The following is a 13,528-nucleotide window of genomic DNA, read 5'->3' as shown; positions in this document are numbered from 1 at the left end:
GGTTCCTTTTAAGCTTTCATTTTCAAAAATTTGTATACAGTTCTGCAGATAATCAATGATACACTGGAGATGCCCATGGCAAAACCAGTTTTGACTTCCGCTAATGAGGATGGACTCATTTCATTGGCTAAAATTATATAACTTTAAATGCTTTTAACTTCTATACTATTCATTTTTCGAAAAAAAAAAAAGAAAGAAAGAAAGAAATGAATGCGAATCTAGTCGTCCACATGCAAGACTACATCAGTTTGGAAAATTTGAAAATAATCCATTGAAAATTGAAAAATCATCGAGTGGTTGGAAGAAAACAAAAAATATCTTAAAGTCCTGATTTTATTCTTTATTTATTCCTAACTATTGAAATATTTGTCGCTCGGATTTTCTGGATATTCAGATATTCGGTTGCATTAATTTGTATTCACTACATTGCAATTGGTAATTAAGCTGACTGATTGCCGATTCCAAATGAGGGGCATACTGTGATAGCCACATGGTTCTCTGAGATCATATTTTACACCATTCCTCAGTGTGTGTGTGGGTGTGTGTGAGGTCCGTTGCTAGATTTTGGTACCTAGTGGTGTTTCAGAATATTCAGGGTAGGCACTAATTTGTATTGCGGGAAGATTTTTGTAAACTGTATTTTCTAGATGTGAGGGTGCACCATAGAATAGTGAGGCAACAATTGCTGTCCAGTGCATCCCTTAGCGATGGCCATGGTGTGTGTGTATATCTGTGTGTGTATGTGTGTGTGTGTATGTGTGTGTGTGTGTGTGTGTGTGTGTGTGTGTGTGTGTGTGTGTATGTGTGTGTATGTATGTGTGTGTGTGTGCCAGCGTGTTCTTCAGTAATTCAATTTGGGCAAGTGTATTATTGTGCCAAATTTAAAAATTTTCGGTAAACTTTAATTTTTGAAATGCTGGCAGCAAAACCGATAAGATCCGAAAGGATGATTATTATTATTATTGTTGTTGTTGTGCCTTACTGTATAGCCTGTAGTAGACAGTTATCTTCTTTATCTCTCAGCTTCGGTCGGTTTCATGATAAGTTACCCTTCAGCGTTTCCTATATTATGGCTCTTTATTATTATTTTTTATTTTGTGGGTAAATGATCCTGAAAAGTTGTCCAGAGCAAAGGGCGAGGGCGAAATGGAGAAAAAGAGAGAAAGGGAAAGAGAAACAGACAGAGATAGAGACAGAGAGGGAAAGAGAGGTCGGAAATTGTATACATATACGCCCACACGCTAATACACACACACACATATATGTATAGACATACGTATAATACATTCAGACCTGTACATATACATCCATACATATAATATGCACACACACACGTCTACGTCTGTATGTGTGTATATATATATATATATATATATATACACACACGCACGCACTCAAACACAAACAGAGAGAGAGGGAGAAAGATAGAGACATAAAGATGTAAACAAAGTGTGAGAAGATAAAGAGAGACAGGCAGAAAGACTGAGCGAGAGTGGGTGGCATAAAGTCTTTTCAAAACAACATATAGATAAACATCAATTTAACGGAAATGCTACCTTCTGTACTCAAAACAACTGAAGTAACCTGCTGGGTTAAACGTCAAGCTGGGGGCCCTAAATGATTGATTCATTGAGGAAAGTGCGGTGGTGACCCCTCACAAGTGGACAGTTAAATGTTTTGAAACAACTGTCTTAAAATACTTAAATGTATTAAACACTTCTAATACCTTTCTTTTGTATGTGTGCGTAAGCATGCGCGCGAGTATGAGTTTATGACTGTTTGTGTGCTTATATATATATATATATATATATATGAGGTATATATATATATATGATATATATAATATATATATATATATATATATATATATATATATATATATATATATATATATATATATATATATATGATGTATATATATATATATGATATATATAATATATATATATATATATATATATATATATATATATATATGATGTATATATACATATATGATATATATGAGATATATATATATATATATATATATATATATATATATATATATATATATATATGTATATATATATAATATAATATATTTATTTATTTATTTATGTGTTTCAGCCAAGTGGCTGCGGTCATGCTGGTGCACCACCGTGATTTTCACGTTCCTCCCATGGCTCTTCTCCCCCACCTGACATGGTCCAATCAAGAGTTTTGATGGCACATCTGGTGTATAAGAGAATTTGACATAGCTGCCCTAAACTGCGTCTCATTACGAGCCATTGGTTCGTCTGGTATCGTGGAGAGGAAAGCGTCAAGTTTTGTCTTGAAGACCTCCGCATCCGTGTCTTGCAGGTCTCTCAAATGTTTTGGCAGGGCATTGAAGAGCTGATGTCCTCTGAAACCGAGGCTGCTGCAGTATCTCGTTCTTATGTGAGATGCAGTGGACGGTACCCTTGGCACCATGCAGTGGCGACCCGTGCGGGCATTCCTGTAGTACTTGATGCCAAAGTTTGGCACCAGTCCTTCCAGTATTTTCCATATGTATATTATTACATATCTCTCCCGCCTGCGCTCCAGGGAGTAGAGACCTAGTGCCTTCAGTCGCTCCCTGTAGTTCATCTGTTGGACTGTGGCGATCTTTTTTGTATAGTGTCGCTGAATTGCCTCGAGTTCTGCTGTCCGCTTAACACTGTGTGGTGACCACAACTGAGAGCAATAGTCTAGGTGGCTCAGAACAAATGTCTTCCACAGAGTCAACATGACTTTTTGATCCCTTGTACGGAATGTCCTCAGTATCCACCCTGCCAGTTGTCTGCACTTTGCTGTCAACTTGACAATGTGCATGTGAAATGATGCATCACTACACATGCTGATGCCCAGATCTCTTACTGTTTGTGGTTCTGGGATTGCAGTACCTCCAGGCCCTGTGTATGCCAGTTGGGAGGTGCTTGTGGTCTTGTAGCGCAGTACTTGAAATTTTTTTGCATTGAACTGCATATTATTTTGCTCTGCCCACTCATATATTGCATTTAGGTCATTCTGCAGGCTTACAATATCATCAGGATTCTTTATTGCCTGAGATATCTTTGTGTCATCAGCATAGCTAGTGACAGTGGCTCTCCGAGTGACCGTGGGCATGTCCAGAAGGGCCACTATGAACAGTAGTGGCCCCATGATATATATATATATATATATATATATATATGATATATATATATATATATATATATATATATATATATATATATATATATACATATACATAGGCGTAGGAGTGGCTGTGTGGTAAGTAGCTAGCTTACCAACCACATGGTCCCGGGTTCAGTCCCACTGCGTGGCATCTTGGGCAAGTGTCTTCTACTATAGCCTCGGGCCGACCAAAGCCTTGTCAGTGGATTTGGTAGACGGAAACTGAAAGAAGCCCGTCGTATATATGTATATATATATGTATGTGTGTGTATATGTTTGTATGTGTGTGTTTGTCCCCCCTATCATCGCTTGACAACCGATGCTGGTGTGTTTATGTCCCCGTAACTTAGTGGTTCGGCAAAAGAGATCGATAGAATAAGTACTAGGCTTCTAAAGAACAAGTCCTGGGATCGATTTGCTCGACTAAAGGCGGTGCTCCAGCATGGCCACAGTCAAAAGACTGAAACAAGTAAAAGAATAAAAGAATATATATATATAAATATAGAGCGAGATCGTTGCCAGTGCCGATGGACTGGCTCCTGTACAGGTGGCACGTAAAATATACCATTTCGAGCGTGGCCGTCGTCAGTACCCGCCTGACTGGCCCTCGTGCCGGTGGCTCGTAAAAGCACCCACTACACTTAGGAAGGGCATCCGGCTGTAGAAACTCTGCCAAATCAGATTGGAGCCTGGTGTCGCCTCCTGGTCCACCAGTCCTCAGTCAATCGTCCAACCCATGCTAGCATGGAAAGCGGACGTTAAACGATGATGATGATGATGATGATGATAAATAATATATAAATATATGCAAATATCCGTACATATATGTACATACCTACGTCTCTATGTATACATACATACATGGGTACAGGACATCAAAAAACGTTAAACACAATGAGAAACGAAAACATAAAAACGAAAACAAAAAAACAAAAAACAAAAAAACAACAAAAAAATAAACAAACAGAGAAACGAGACATGCAACATAATGAGTATATCCCTTCGTCAGTTGTCCCTGTTCTATCTACTCCGCGTTTCGAAGGCAAGGACAATACGCGACTTCGTTGGAACAGTCCTTCCCGCAAAGCAAATTAAATAAAATTTGGAATTTTATTGCGGAGGGTGAAAGTGTTAACAAGAACAGGACAGTGAGAACAAGACAGTAAAAACAGTAAGAACAGAACAGTGAGAACAAGACAGTATATATATATATATATATATATATATATATATATATATATATATATATATACATACATACGCACACATATACACTTCTTAACTATCTTTGATGTTTATATTGATATATGTTGAGTTAAATGTCTAAGCCACATACAATGTTGTGTGTATATTTTTATATATCCACACATGTATCTATACATAGATATGTGTATAAATACAAAAGCACACACACACATGTATTCCTCTACACATATATATTGCTCACATGCATTCCAACTATTTTAGAGCCAGTAAAAATTGTATATTAAAGTAAATTGAAATGTGTGTGTGTGTATAGGGGTGGCTGTGTAGTAAAAAGCTTGGATCTTTTCTGTTTGGCTGCACATGTGGAAATTTCAAAGTTTTGTGAAATTTTTTTAATTTGGTGTAATTGATATAATCAACACATCTATATGTTGGCACTCCGTAGCTTACGACGTCGAGGGTTCCAGTTGATCCAATCAACGGAACAGCCTGCTCCTGAAATTAACGTGCAAGTGGCTGAGCACTCCACAGACACGTGTACCCTTGGGGATATTCAGCGTGACACAGAGTGTGACAAGGCTGACCCTTTGAATTACAGGAACAACAGAAACAGGAAGTAAGAAGGAGAGAAAGTTGTGGTGGAAGAGTACAGCAGGGTTTGCCACCATCCCCTGCCGGAGTCTCGTGGAGCTTTAGGTGTTTTCGCTCAATAAACACTCACAACGCCCGGTCTGGGAATCGAAACCGCGATCCTATGACCGCGAGTCTGCTGGCCTAACCACTGGGCCATTGCGCCTCCACCAATCAACACATCAAATATATATCAATTATATATCAATTGGAACAAAATTTGAAGAAATTGAAAAGTGGCAGCCAAACAGGAAAGATCAAGAAGCTTACTTCTCCATAACATGACCGACCAAAACCATGTGAGTGGATTTTGTAGACGAGAACTGAAGAAGCCCGTTGTGTGCGCGTGCGTGAATGTGTATGTGTGTGTGTGTGTGTGTCTGTCTGTCTGTCTGTTTCCCCCACCACCACTACTTGACCACCGGCATTGTTGCGTTTACGTCCCCATAGCTTAGCGATTTCGGCAAAAGAAATCTTAAAAATAAATATGCACAGAAGTCGATTCATTCGACAAAAAAGCTTCTTCAAGGCAGTGGCCCATCATGGTCGCAGTCTAATGCCTAAAACAAGTAGAAGATAAAAGATAAATAATATATCTATTTATATATGCGCATACATACACTTCTTATATACGTACTTAATATTTCTAAAGACGGAAGTAAAAGAAAGCAAATTAAAGAATAAAAAATACATGCATATATCTATTTGTATATGCACTTATGTGCACTTCTTGCATGCAATCAAATTGTTTATGAAAAACAGAAATAGATAAAAAAAAAATTATGATACAGTTAAATAGAATAAAACATATATAAAATACAATATAATCACAAATAACTATTTATATACGGATACATGTACTAACAAACACTCTTAGTCTATGTCTAACCCACATATATATACGGGGGGGGGGGTAGCTGTGTGGTAAGAAGTTTGCTTCCCTCTTTGTAATGCCTTTATGGCAAATATTTATGAAATAAAGAAGTTTGCTTCCCAAACACATGATTCCAGGTTCAGTCCCACTGCATGGCACCTTGGAGAACTGTCTTTTACTATAGCCTTGGGTCGACCAAAGCCTTGTGAGTGGATTTTGTAGACTGAAACTGGAAAAAAAAACCTTGTCGTGTATATATATATATATATATATATATATATATATATATATATATACCTGCCTCTGGATACCCTCTAACGAAGACGGTACCCACACAAGTAATTCCCAGGAGTGCTTCCGGATTTAAACATCCCCTGGTTGCTTGGATACTTCAGACTGCCCCTGAAAAACTGAAGCAATCCTATCATTTACCTATATATATATATATATATATATATATATATATATATATATATATATATATATATATATATATATATATAATAATACAAAGAATATATATACATGTATACACACATATATGTACATACTTACATCTACATGTGTATATACATGCATATCAGGGTACAGGACGTTAGAACAATAAACTACAGACAACGGAACGAACACATAGGAAAACGGAAAGCCACTTGGAATATCCCTTCATCAGCTGTCTCTATTCTATCTAGACGTTTCGAGTCAGGCGTCTTTATTTGTGTGTTGTGTCTATGTTTGTCCCCCCCCCCCCGTTACTGCTTGACAACCAGTGTTGGTGCGTTTACGTCCCCTTAACGTAAAGGTTCGGCAAAAGAGACCGATACAATAAGTACTAGGCTTAAGAAATAAGTCTAGGAGTTCAATTTGTTCGACCAAAACCCATTCAAGGTGGTGCTCCAGCATGCCCGCAGTCAAATGACTGAAACAAATAGAAATACACACACACACACACACACACACACACACACATACACACGCACACACACACATACAGACGCACACACACACACACATACACACGCACACACACACATACACACGCACACACACACACATACACACGCACACACACACACATACACACACACACACATACACACGCACACACACACACACACACACATATTCTTCTGACATACATTTAGCTATTTTTAAAAACCCGAGACAAATACATACAATATGACTGAGAAAGATTGAAGCAGGTAAAATGGATAGAGTTTCAAACGTTAATTGTTTTCACAAAACTGGCAAAATGAGCATTTTAGCCAGTGGTTGCATCATATAATTTTTTCAGAGTGTTCACCAGTTTATCTCCATTCATCAAAATGCATAGGGCTTCCCCGGAACAGATTTCAAGATCTTGAAAGCGTGTTATATATGGATTAGCGCTTTTTATTACTGTCCATGTGATGTTGTATTCCACTCTACTTTGGGTAGAGTGCGATGCAACAGTTTGTGAAGTATTTTAAGCTTCAACAGAATACTATTTTACTCTGCCAGTGGTAGTCTAGTACTGTTATCTCCACCTTTTATTTTAGTGGGGTTATTAAAAAATAATAAAAGAGACAGAAGTAGTATTAATACCAAAAGGCAATATTTATCCCCATTTAAAAGTGGATGTTCTGTTGGAACACAGAATATTGCGATAGTCACCATGAGAGAACCTCTCATATGGATTTTGTGGTATATTACGCCTTGGTATGAATACTGCTCCTGTCGCTTTGATTAATTTTTAATAAGCCGGCTGGCTATTTGCGATACCTAATCAGGCTCTGATTTGGCAGTGATTCTATGTATATCGGTAGCAGAGCGGTTGTTGCTGCTTCCAGTAGTCAGGCGTTTACCGTTGATACGGCTAATGAAGGCCGAAATCATCCTGACATCTATGTACACACACACACACACACACAAACACACACACACACACATACAGAGGAAATTGCAGTTGGTGATTGGGAGAGGGAGACACAGGACCTGGATGGATGGAAGGAAGACAGTGCATAGTGGTTGTTTGGGGTTTGAGAGGGTGGGAGTTAAGTATGAGAGAATTAAGAGGGGGGCTTAGAACGAGGAACCTGTGGGGAGTGAGGGAGAGTTGCTCTTTGTGTGTGTGTGTGTGTGTGTGTGTGATTTGTGGGTGAAGGTGTTTGAGTCGTGCAGGCCTGATCAGCCATCAAAAATCTCACAGGAATCGACCCATGATAAACAGTGATGTGCCTATTAAAATTCACAACAGAACATGTGCAAAATGTGAACGGATGGGCCTCTCAGTTGGAGGTCTGAAAAGACATGTTAAGAGAGTGCATATGGTGACACCTGTTTCTCCTGTCAGCCAGTACGGCTGTACAGTATGTAATAAAACGTGTAAAACTTTGGCTGGGCTTAAAAGTCATATAAGGGCATCACAGGGCATCAATAATGACTCATTTCATTAAGTCTTTTAGGCGATGACCTTTCTTGTGTAACGAAGATGCAGCTATGGTGTGTGTGTGTGTGTGTGTGTGTGTGTGTGTGTGTGTGTGTGTGTGTGTGTGTGTGTGTGTGTGCGCGTGCATATCTTGTATGTCTAATTTTGCTGAATTTCAACTAGTGAATACTGAGAAAGTACTAATAAGAAAAAAGTGGTTGATAGTTAAAACAATTTCAAGATGCACTGGTGTAATGGATAAAGAAACGTGGTGGTATCAAAGGTTTCCTGGACTAGTTATGTTTAATAAAAAATAAATTATTTACTTAAAGTGGCTGTGTGGTAAGTAGCTTGCTTTGTAGCTTGCCTACCAACCACATGGTCCCGGGTTCAGTCCCACTGCGTGGCACCTTGGGCAAGTGTCTTCTACTACAGCCTCGGGCCGACCAAAGCCTTGTCAGTGGATTTGGTAGACGGAAACTGAAAGAAGCCCGTCGTATATGTATATATATATATATATGTGTGTGTGTGTGTGTGTGTGTGTGTGTGTTTGTCCCCCTAACATTGCTCGACTACCGATGCTGGTGTGTTTACGTCCCCGTAACTTAGCGGTTCGGCAATAGAGACCGATAGAATAAGTACTAGGTTTACAGAGAATAAATCATGGGGTCGATATGCTCGACTAAAAGCAGTGCTCCAGCATGGCCACAGTCAAATGACTGAAACAATTAAAAGAGTAAAAGAGTAAGTTTCCACGCCATCTCTTTCGAAATAGTCACCTTTGATTTGCGGCACCAGGCCCTGATTAGGCACTGTATTTCTATGTATATCGCTATCGGAGCGGTCACTGCTATTTCCAGCATTCAGGCGTCTACCGTTGACAAAGCCTATGAAGGTCGAAATCACGTGATCTGGTCGTCCCGGCGGCGGCGATGGCGGTGATTGTCTCTCGCTAGTGATATATGCAAAAGTGCTTATATGCATCACTAAACCATATGAGAAATTCTCTCATGGAAACTAACGTAGTGTTCTATGTTCTAACAACATACGCTTCTAAGTTGTGATAAATATTACCTTTTGTGTGTGTGTATTTGTGTGTGCATATATATATATATATATATATATATATATATGTGTGTGTGTGTGTGTGTGTGTGTGTGTGTGTGTGTGTGTGTGTGTGTGTATGTATTTATATATATATGTATACGTATATATGTATATATATACATATATGTGTGTGTGTGTGTATGTGTATACATATATACATACATATATCATATATACACACACACATATATATATACATACATACATACATACATATATACATACATACATACATACATACATATACACACATATATTTATATATATATATATTCTGTAAATAATAATAATAATAATAATAATAGCATTTTATAAGCTTATATATATATATATATTATATATATATATATATATATATATATATATATATATATATATATATATATATATATATATATATAGTGCAAATAATGAGGGATTATCAATCCGGGTAAAATACTTCATAAGCCCTCTGTTGGCACCTCAAGCTAACAATATTACTGAGATTAGTGAAGAACTCCAGATAATCTTTGGTAGGGTCCCCGATTATCGTTCATCGCAATTTTATATTGTAAATTCGCGGATGGACTCCAGATAAACTGGCTTTTGCACCTACTGATCAATAGACCAATTGAGTAAACCTATCAATAATGTACTAATAATGATTACTGGAAACAGCTGTAAGCCAAATTTGCCCAAATAAAGGAATGACCATTATTTTTAATTGTTTCTGATATATATATATATATATATATATATATATATATATATATATATATATATATCACACTGTCCATTTTTTCCTGTCTTGGTTTGTGTTTGCCACCTTGGAATCCTCTGTTTAGTGGGTCGATCCACTACTCAAGAAGAGACTATTCTAGAGTGTGTTCTGCCTTATCTTCGAAACGCCTAGCTAGAATAGAGGCAGCTGATGAAGGAATAATTCCTAGTGGCTATCTGTTTTCCTGTGTGTTCGTTCCGTTGTCTGTAGTTCATTTTTTCTAACGTCCTGTACCCTGATATGCATCTATATACACATGTAGATGTAAGTATGTACATATATGTGTGTATACATGCATATATATTCTTTGTATTATTATATATATAGATATATACATTAATCAGTTAGCTGATACCACCCACCACCCACAAAAATATTCAAAGCTGATAATAACCTTACAACAGCAACAATGTCAGCAACTGCAATAGCAGCAACGGAGGCAATAGCAGCAGCAGCACCAAGAAAACTAGCAATAACAAACAAAAACAAGAACTATGAAACCAAGGCAAAAATACCGACAGTTGAAATTTGTGTTATGGGGCATCTTTGGTTACAATATTTACCGCCCTACCTCCACGAATATAATGAACAATGGACCCGTCCTAACAATGACCTCATATTGCGAGTGAAATAAATATATAGAAGAAAAGAAAAGAAAATAGAAAAAAAAAAGAGAAAAAAAAGGAAAACAGACTGCCTTTTTGTTGATAGTCAGCGTCACGTGATTTTCACTGTGGCAGGCGGTAACAATCAAACAAGTGTTTCTTGTAACCTTCCTTTCTCTAGCAACCCACCTCTCACGTCTCTCTTTCTCGTTCTCTCTCTCTCTCTCTCCTTCTTTCTTCCTCACTATAAACACATACATGTGTGTGTTTGTGCGTATATATATATGTTTATATATTCACAAAGATATGTTCTATTATTGGTACTCCAGTACCCTACAAGGAAAATTGTAGCTGCTGCTGCTGCGGCGACGACTACTACTACTACTACTACTACTACTACCAGTGCTACTACCTGTAGTATGTTGTTGTTGTTGTTGGCACTCCGTCGTCTACGACGTCGAGAGTTCCACTTGATCCGATCAACGGAACAGCCTGCTCCTGAAATTAACGTGCAAGTGGCTGAGGACTCCACAGACACGTGTACCCTTAACGTAATTCTCGGGGAGATTCAGCGTGACACAGTGTGACAAGGCTGACCCTTTGGATTACAGGCACTACAAAAACAGGAAGAGTGAGAGAAAGTTGTGGTGAAAGAGTACAGCAGGGTTCGCCACCACCCTGTGCCGGAGCCTCGTGGAGCTTTAGGTGTTTTAGCTCAATAAACACTCACAACGCCAGGTCTGGGAATCGAAACCGCGATCCTATGACCGCGAGTCCGCTGCCCTAACCACTGGGTCATTGCGCCTCCTCCTGTAGTAGTACAAGAGTGGTTACGGTGCTGGTATGCGCGCGTGTGTATGTGTATATATATATATATACATATACACAAATATATATATATATATATATATATATATATATATATATATATATATATATATAATACATACATACATACATATATATATATATATATATATATATATATATATATATATATATATATATATAATACATACATACATACATATATATATATATATATTATTTTGTTTAAAAGAGTTCCAACACTGTCTGTTTTTTATGTTTTATTTATATTCCTGCAGAACCAATGTGGGGTATAGAATATAGAATATACAATATATAATATAATATACAATATATAATATAAAATAAAATAAAATAAAAATGGATGGCACCATGAAATAAAGTATTGAATGTAGATGAAATATTGAGTGTTCAATATAAAGGATCAAATATATAAATATAAATATAAATATATATAAAGGCGACTCGAGTTTCAGGGCTATTTCCCTTCGTCATGGCCGGTTGCTTACCGACCACATGGTTCTGAGTTCATTCCCACTGCGTAGCATCTTGGGCAAGTGTCTTCTACTATAGCCTCGGGCTGACCAAAGCCTTGTGAGTGGATTTGGTAGACAGAAACTGAAAGAAGCCCGTCGTATATATGTATATATATATATATACATATATATATATATATATATATATATATATGTGTGTGTGTGTGTGTGTGTGTGTGTGTGTGTGTGTGTGTGTGTGTGTCGCTTGAAAACTGGTGGTGGTACGTTTACGTCCCCGTTACCTAGCGGTTCGGCAAAAGAGACCGATAACGTAAGTATAGGCTTACAAAGAATAAGTCCTGTGGTCGATTTGCTCGACTAAAAGGCGGTGCTCCAGCATGGTCGCAGTGAAATGACTGAAACAAGTAAAAGAGTAAAGAGAGTATATATCGTTGCTTTTAAGTTAAACTGTCGTATATCCAAATTTGGCCAAATGCGTTTTTATCAATATTTATTTTTGCTTGCAATAGCTGGAAGTTTTGGTGATTATTGTATCTCCACCAACTTCAGATGTCAAAGTTTAGTTCAACGGTTCTGCTATGGAATGGCGAAACTATCTTACCGTTTTCTGAAAAATATATATGCACGAACACACAAGGTGCCACGCAGTTGGACTGAACCGGGAACCATGTGTTTTGGAAGCAAGCTGCTTACCACTCAGCCACGCCGGCAATACACGAATTATTTTGACTATTTTTTAAATACAATTCCTAATAATATTTAATTTACTCTTTTACTCTTTTACTTGTTTCAGTCTTTTGACTGTGGCCATGCTGGAGCACCGCCTTTAGTCGAGCAATTCGACCCCAGGACTTATTCTCTAGAAGCCTAGTACCTATTCTATCGGTCTCTTTTGCCGAACCGCTAGGTTACGAGGACATAAACACACCAGCATCGGTTGTCAAGCGATGTTGGGGGGACAAACACATACACACATATATATATATATACATATATACGACGGGCTTCTTTCAGTTTCCGTCTACCTAATCCACTCACAAGACTGTGGTCGGCCCGAGGCTATAGTAGAAGACACTTGCCCAAGGCTTTGATGGCTTACCCGAGGAAAATAGAAACCAAAGGGGTCCATAGGTTAATTGGTTGGGAACCACTGCTTTAGAGACCCACATGAAAAGAAGTACCAATCAAGTATTGTGGGGTGGAGGTCGATGCTTTCAACTACCACTCTCCTCTCACAACTTCTGGTCTTGTACCTAAATTAAAAACAACTATCTCAACCTGTCCGCACCTCTTGCCAAAAACTACGACACACTACCTTTCCTTCTCCGAATTACTTGTGTCATTACAATTCTGACCACTCCTATGTGCTTGGCTTTCTGTTTTTTGTTTTTCTTTTTCATATCCAAGTAATTCTTTATTTCTGACAGCTTGCTCATT

This window comes from Octopus bimaculoides, chromosome 3 (assembly GCF_046866305.1).
Source record: "Octopus bimaculoides isolate indiv1 chromosome 3, ASM4686630v1, whole genome shotgun sequence".
Lineage (NCBI taxonomy): Eukaryota > Metazoa > Mollusca > Cephalopoda > Octopoda > Octopodidae > Octopus > Octopus bimaculoides.
Note: the sequence above shows the minus strand (reverse complement) of the source record.